Below are 8,517 nucleotides of genomic sequence, written 5' to 3'. Positions count from 1 at the left end.
TCAACAAATCGACTTTTCATACAGATACACATTTATTCACCGTCACATCTACATTTCCCCCATAAAGCAAGATAATATGTTTATTAGAAGAAAGAAATGCAAGTTTATTGCCCCATTTTCCACATGTGAACCTCTGTAGTCAAGAACCTCCATCAAATTCAGTCTATGATGCCAATCACAACAGTCACAGTCGGTCCTCCAAAACCCATTGTATTTTCAATTGTCCCCGCTGATCATCACAAAAGAGGCAGGCTACAGTGAGGCTGTGCGCTAGTAAATTGAAAGTGTAATTTCTAACAATATGGGGGCCCAGCGGTAAAGATGCGATTGCCTTATCTAGATTTCTGAGCAAATGTGAAATAAAAATGGATGTTCCATTCCAAATAAATAAGATGGGAATAATAGTGGGCAAATAACATTCGCCTGAGGTTAGGAAGGCCTCATTGGGCACACCATTTGGAAAAGGACACTTGAACCATTTGCTTTTTATTGCCTCTCCATATTTTTGACAGCATGTGCTCTCTCATCTTAAAATTAATTGGAAAATGAGGTGCATTTGTGTCAGTGATGTTAGTTTTACTGTCAGTGCAGGGAGGTATTACACCTGCAACTTAATTCTATGTTTAAAGGAATAAAAGAGTTAAGTGGGAAACAAAGTCACGTACTGTATGTAGGTAACAGACACAATCTGTCTGTCTTTAGATAAATGTAGTATATTTAGCTGTACATTAACACAGCATTGTGAGCATAACTAAATGTAGATGCAATTTCCTCAGTTTGCCCACCAAAGAATAAGATTTATGGACTTTTTTAGTTGCAAGATTAATCTGAACATTCCAAAGTCATTTACACACCCAAGTGCCCTCTGAAACCCCAAAATGTGGTCTTTGCTGATTTCGCCACAAATAGCTGTTGTCAAAATAATGGCATTCAGATTAAGACTTTCCATTTGTTTCCATGATGGAGGCTGTGGCTGAGCTAATAAATAGCAGAGACATTTTCACTCAGATGATTATTTATTTATTTTAGTGCAAACACTCTTGAAATGCACATGTTTCTGTCAATTTTGCAAAAAGGAGTCTATATGTTACTATTATTTGTCCATAGTATTAATTCATCATGTCACAATAACTGAACATAATGTCATGAAAATGTGGTGAAACTCATGACCTCATGTTCAGGAGATATAACTTGAGAAGCTCTTACAGACACAGTACAGCAGCATTTTCTCAAACAAGTAATGACACTTTCAGTAACATTTATCTCTACAATTCCCCTTTGACCCCTTGTGATATTTTCTTTTATAGCAACAGATTAAATCTCTTCCATACACTGAAGTGCTTTCTGCAACCGGCTCCACACAAACCACATTTGCTCAAGAATTGTATTTCACAGTATGAACCAGTAATTGATAGCAAATGAAGGGGTCATCTCATTTGAATGATAGAATTAGTTGAGGTAAGCCACAGTGGTGGACATCAAGGCCAAAGCAATTAGCTCCAGTGGTCAGCAGGTGGCAAAGGAGGAGGCTATTAATATGATTATGTAATGAGCCAAAAAAGAACAATAGCAAAACTGTAGAGCAGAGAGAAGAAGAAGCACTGTCACGAAACGGCTCGAATTTTAGCTGGCATCCATTGTATGTAATAAGGTTTAATATTAGGTTGACGTGTCCAACAAACCAACATACTGACACACGCGCAACAGGCTATTTGAGTGTGAACAGCTGTGTAAATATTTGTCTGCACGTTTCATAGCTCATGAAAAAATATAATATGATTCAAATTGTGTTAATACTTGATCAGGTTACCTTAATAGATTATTAAACAGTTTTGTGTAGTACAACTTAAAAGAGATTGATATATAGTATTTGAATGAAATATATATCATCCAGTTCTTTATACCATATATCGTAGTGTTTTTGGCACACTTTACTGCCAGCCATTGTCCAAGGCATGCTTTAGTTTTTAGATGTCATTGTCTACTATTTTTTTTTTTAATTCAGTGGTCATTGCTTTGTAATGCAGTTGTGAGTGCAGACTGATTCCAATGCAACAACAATATAGGCAGGCTCACATTCAAAGGACATTTCAAAATGATACAAACTGACTAACGGAAATGAATGAAAACCAGCCATTAGTTTTCATTCATTTCCGGAAGGGAGAATAACTGTTTACTCTGTCATGTCTTGGGAAAATTGGAAAAACATGCCAAATCAGATTGTTTTTTTAAGGCACAGGTAACCTTAGGATATTTCTGATATGATCTTTCACTACTCTGCACAGTCCAAACAACCATTTCTTCTGTTTGCTGTTTGTGTCTTCTATACAGTTTTTGAGGTCACTTGAAGAAAGCGTGAGAGAGTAACATATTAATTACATCCTCGGCTTAGTTGCAAGCCACTCGGGGCAGTTACGTCGCATTACTGTCGGTATGTGAACTCTGATTTTCTCATTATGTCTCTATTTAATGACAAACCCCTGAAAACCTAATATCAACGTGAGCTTATTTAAAGGCACCCACAGGCGAGACATTTCATGGGAAGTCTGGGAAACAGGAAGTGAACTACTATAATTTCCTGAGGTTGTATGCTTGGATTTATCCTGGAATTTGAAGTCAATATTAGTGTTGAGAGTAAAGGGTGAATTATGTTACAGGAAATAGAACAGGTATACTATTATTATTAATCATCACATGGTGGCTATTAAGACTATTGTATTAAAATGAGTCCTTCAGTACTGTCAAACTTTTTTACTTGATAGCCTGAATGTGTGAAAACATTTTTCTCAAAGTAAAATATGTTAGTGCATACGCTGCCCAAGTCATGTTTGTCACTGGGTATTTGGTAGTACTTGCAGTGTGTAGTTTGGATATAAATATTACAGTATTGGTTTTTATTGTAAATTCTATTAGTCAGACTTTACAAAACTAGGATAAATATATTCTTATGGAGCAGAACAAAAAGTTAGGACTGTAAATACTATTGTAAATCTATGCAGAATAATATGCAGGTAATGTTCCTAGAGAGTATGATATACTGTTGTCATGATCTCCCTTAAATTCAAAGACACTGCAGATCCAGATTAAAGAAAAGGAGAACATGTTTGCAGCTGATGTATTTAAATTGCTTCAGAGAATCTCACCTCGGCAAAACAGTAATATGTGTTATTACGAGATACTGTTTTTATAAGCTACCAGCTGGGTACATTTTAGATAGATTCTCTTAAAGTGCTTTCTTTCAACTGCAAAAACAGTCTGTAGATTGGAAAACATTTGAAGATTGATAAAGTGCGGTTATTTCCCAGCGCAATGACCCTTTTCAAAAGAACATCTCAGGGTGTCACTCTCAATTAACATTTGTCCTCCTGACGCCAGTGACAACTTGTCACCCAAGGGAGAAAAAGTTGGTAAAGGAAGAAAATGGTTCTGTCCTCACATGCCCTCAAGGATCAAAAATGCTACAGACTGTTTTTTCTTTTTCAGAGCAAACATGCAATGTTTCCCTCCCCCTGTCCTCTGCCAGATAGCCCTGAGGCTGCCAGAAGGGAAGCCATTGATTATTTAGCTCACAAGATGGACTTTGTGATGTTCAGAGTGAACATATAGCATGGGAAAAGACTATCTGACTAGAAAGATACGTGTTTACCTCTTGGGTGTGATCCATTAAATATGGTGCTTTGATGGTGTCAGCTCAACAGCCTCCACTCCATTCCTCCTGAAGTCAATCACAGCAGTCCAGACACAACAGCAGGGGACATGTGTTTCTGTGTTGGAGAGCTGGAGTTGAGATAAATTATAGCCGAGTAAAATTGGAAAGCTTCACAATTAGCTCATTATTATTTCTACAGGCGAAGGGACACACTTGTTTTCCTTATGTTTGTGTACAATCCCGTGAACACAAGTCTGACTAGTGGCAACCCTGTTATTACTCGGGAGAAAGTGTATGTTTTGGAGCTTTTTCTGCTCTCAGCTATTACACGAGGAAGACTAATTGATCCCTGCAGATGGCAGACAAGGCAATAGGTCATAAAGCCCAGCCACTTTGCTTTCTCACAACTCGCTATCACTTTCCTCCAAAAGTGCCATCAGCAACAGCTAGGGAAAAACTCCGGACATAATTTGAGGCCATACATCTTGGCAGACGGCTACTTTTGTCATCTTAAGTGGTCTTCCAAGCAGAAAACACCAAGAGCCAGTTGTGAGGTTCTGAGTGAGAATAACCCTCTCACAGCCAGTGTGAAAATGTGCAGTGAAGAATAGGATGCAACAAAATTAAACAATTTCTCCGCTTATTTTAGAGTTCTAAAATTGTGACTGTTATCAACATAAAAAAGCCTCTAATTGGTCTTATGTAATTTATTATATGCATTGTTGAGCATTACACCATCATCCTCTTTGTAATAAATGTGCTGTACATTCAAGGAAAAACAGAGTATATTTGTTGTGTCAAGTAGTTTGAGCAGAGGGAAAAAGAGGACAAAGTTAGAGTTTGTTTAATTACTACTTTCCTCACTCCAGTAGATAAAATCAGTAGCTTCAGTCAGCTGATGTGTTATCAACATTTCCTCTGAGAACTTCATTTCATACTTTTTCAGGGACCTGCTGATAAGGGTTTCAGTTTCTAAGATGACTTAATGATGGGATGGGATGATGGGGGAGGAGATATATATGTTTTTATATTATCTGTGATCCATCCCCCCCAACAGACTTCACACACACATGCACTAAGTATTCAAAGTACAGCGCTGATGTGCAGAAGAATTAACATCCTGTAACAATGTGACACATGTATGTTGTTCACTGCTGCCATGCTTTAAGGTTATCACACAGGAAAATGTAATCGAGATGAAGACTCAGTGTAGATGTCAAGTTCACAACATGTTACTTTTGCCTCATCATTTGCATGACAGGGCATGTCTGTCTTAGCAACGTTTTTGTCACAGAAATTCTCGTGAACCTGAAAGGCCGCCTGAGCATTTTGTACTTTTACATGTTTTATACTTTATACATGCTTTGAGCTTGTTTTGTTAGTAATGGATCAATAAGTGGTGACATTTCTTTTTCTTAGCATTGCTTAAATTCAATGTGATTGTAGAATCACGCAGCAACTCTCATATTCAGCACTCTGTCCAACCAAGCCATAATTGTAGGTTGTGGCTGCTAACTGGTCTGGCACTGTGTGTGATTTTCTTCTTATGGAATTGTACCTCTGTGTGCTGTCTGAGGTAAGGACTCTTTAACAGTAGGAAAAAGATGCTACATGTTTTATGAAACTATTGGCTTGGGGCGTCTATACACTCTTGCAGAAGCAGAGTTATATAGAAACACAACAGGAAGAAGCATGTATACTGTAAATTCTATTACAGCTTGTAGAATTTTAACCAAGAAAGTTGTTTCTTCATCTCAGCATTACACCCAAACGCGATTGTTAAATATTAATATGTTAAAAGTTGTTGATAAACTGTGAACACAGTGGAAGCTTTAGCTGCTGAAGAGCCAGGCATTTCCTTGAGGTGTTGTTGGAGACCAGACCAAGGCTAGAAGGAGCATAAATATTGGACCTACGTTCGTCTGGTTGCTTGAGATACAAACTCCAAATGAATCCTAATGTTGCTTTGTGTCTGTTCGACGTGTAAAAAACCAACTGTTTGCTAACATGTCTGCAATATCAATGTCAGTGTTGGGTGTGCAGATTGTTGTGCTTTTCACAAGTGGCTAAAAAATGAGTCAACGCAGGTTTAAGTAATCATCTTTTCCTGTCCACCATACTTTTTGGGGCTTTTTGGATTATTGTGCATGTATGATCCACGGAGAACATTACAGCAAGTTAGTGCTGTACTGGAGATATTCATGAGACTAACTAACCCAGTGTTTTGCTAAAACAATATTCCATCGACGCCGGTCTTCCCCAGTTTATCTTACACTGTCTGAAAGAGGATGAAGAAGTATAGAATTAGCGTTTTCTTTTTCATACTTTCACAGACCACTTTAAAGACCGAGCTCTCAAAAGGCGCTCAGCTGTTGAAACGTCAACTACAATTCAGAGCAGCGGTCTCCTGTGCTGTTGAACTCTGATAATTCGGTCGTTGCATTTTCCTCTCTCTCTCTCCATCAGTCTCATCCTTTCCCTCTCATGCACTATTTCTCTCCCCATCCACCCCCCAATCCTTGCTGTCTCTCTCTTTCTTTCAGCAAGGCCTTGGAGGGTTCTGCAATTACGTTTGGGGGCTGATCAGAAAAGGGGATCACTCCAGTGAAATAAATCGCTCCATAACAGCTGCGGTGAAATGGCGCTAATTGCCGATTGATTTGAAGCAGAGGCAGCAGATATCTGCAATGCAGAGCCGCATCTGCCACACTCTCCTCATCATTCCCCTCTCTGATTATCTATTGTTCAGGCTGTTTACTTTGTAGTGATGAGTGGTAAATGGCAGGTTAAGGAAGCTAAGGGGGCCAGACACCAAATTGGGTCCCTCTCAAAAAGACGGAGTGTAAAATTAGACATAATTAACACGTCCCTTAGGCAGATTCTCCAAACCTCATGGAGATGGCAGAGATGCAAATTAGCTGTAAAGATACACACTTTATATACAAAAACAGTGATTAGGCCGCCTCTGGTGTTCAGAGGCTACAGCCTGTCTTGATTGAGAGCAAATCAACCACTGAAAAACCCATTTTAGTTTTCAGAACTGGACGTTTGTTGCATTAAGCATCATGCCACTAGTGAAGAAAGAAACCACTACTAAGTTTATAGCTTTGCAATTGAAATCAGAGTAAAAAGCAATAATCCCTTTATTTTTAACTTTTTGTTTTTGCTTTAAAATGATAAAGAACATCAATTATTCTCTCTGCAAAAAGGTAATACAGTCCAGTTAGGTGTTGAGTGTGCTTTTTAAACCTGACTGCAGTGATGCAATAAAGAACTGACTTGACTTGTTGTGACAGGTGACAAATTCAGCCAGTTCTGTGTCTGAAACAAACAGCATCTGACATAGATATGAGCCATCCAAATTAATGGTTTCAGGCTCTGTAGTGGTGCAGCTGTTTGTTTGCTCCTCTGCTCAACAAATATTGCTGTCAAATAATTGATTTAAGTGCTTTCTCAGCAAGTACATTTTGACAACATGGGATGTCACATTCTCTCTGCAGTGTATAATGAAGCATCTCGGGCAGAGCCTAAATTTTAGTCCTTGGTAACTTGTCAAATGTAGAGAAGCCAGTCAGTGTCATCCATCACTAAACTGTGCAAATTCCATATTTACCTCCATGCTGGTTCAGTTTCGGAAATGCAGTCTGACTTGTGGAGCAGAAAACTAAGAAAAGAAAAGAAAACATTTAATTAAGCTTGAAAACTGGAACACCTTCTTCAACCTAAATCTACTTAAACTCACTTTTGAAAGTCTTCGACCAAACTGGCAAATGATGTACTGATTTCATGCTATTTCATGACATCATAGACCTACATCCACTTTCACTGTAAAAGACAGAAATTCATGCCTAATACTTTCTCCTACAGCATACTGATGTGAACCAAATTATATCAAAATTTAACCATTTGAAACACTTCTGAACACTTGTGGGGCTCATTATTGTCTGATATGAAAATGCTACTACTTGCTGGCCAATTCTGTATTTCTAGAACAAATGTACCCAGTCTTGTGTTGATTGAATAACAAGTCACTAATTTGGGGCTAGCTTTTTGTCAGGCCACAATGAATTGCAAACAATACTTGCTCATAATGCTCATATTGTTGTGCATAGTGTTGAAAAATATGTATTAAGTAGTGAATATTTCAAAGTTGTTAAATACAACGCTTGGTACATATAGGTCAACATTCAAAATGTCTCTTGTAAATAAAACGATGGGTTATACAGAAGAATGTGCGTCATGTTTCAGCTTAGAATCAGATTAAGGGTGAGGGAAATAGAACTGTTAAAGGGTAAAAGCGAAGTTTAATCACCCTGTCAGCATGTCCCCATATGAGACCTTATTTCATGAGGCATACATTTACGATGAGAGTGCAAAGTTTCAAGTCTATACAATTTACAGACTCGTGTGAAATTGAGTGTGGAGGAAAAGAAAAACACACACAAAAAACTGGAGCATAATATGAGTTTAGTCCTTGAAATATTGCGAGAAAAACAAATACATAAGACACTTTTTTTCTCCTTCAGATCATTGAAAAAAATGCACATTCTCAAATTGATTCGTCTTTTCAAACTTATGAACCATGGAAAGGCAAAGGAGCACGACCAGTAATTACTGATGCTACACGCAATATTTTCCTGCTTGACATTAAATAGATTAAATCTTGTGCTTAACAATGAGGTGAGAGAATACTTGTGAATACATTCACTTCATCTGCAGTTGATTGGCAAATGCCATCAGTCTTATAAAGTGTTGATTATATATTACCATTTTTATATTGAAATTCCATCATAAAAATGTGTTTTATTAAGTGAGCTCATAACAGAGTGCGTCGTGGCTCTTGGCCCCCTGCTGAACAGATTGTCTTT

This window comes from Enoplosus armatus, chromosome 23 (assembly GCF_043641665.1).
Source record: "Enoplosus armatus isolate fEnoArm2 chromosome 23, fEnoArm2.hap1, whole genome shotgun sequence".
Taxonomy (NCBI): domain Eukaryota; kingdom Metazoa; phylum Chordata; class Actinopteri; order Centrarchiformes; family Enoplosidae; genus Enoplosus; species Enoplosus armatus.
Note: the sequence above shows the minus strand (reverse complement) of the source record.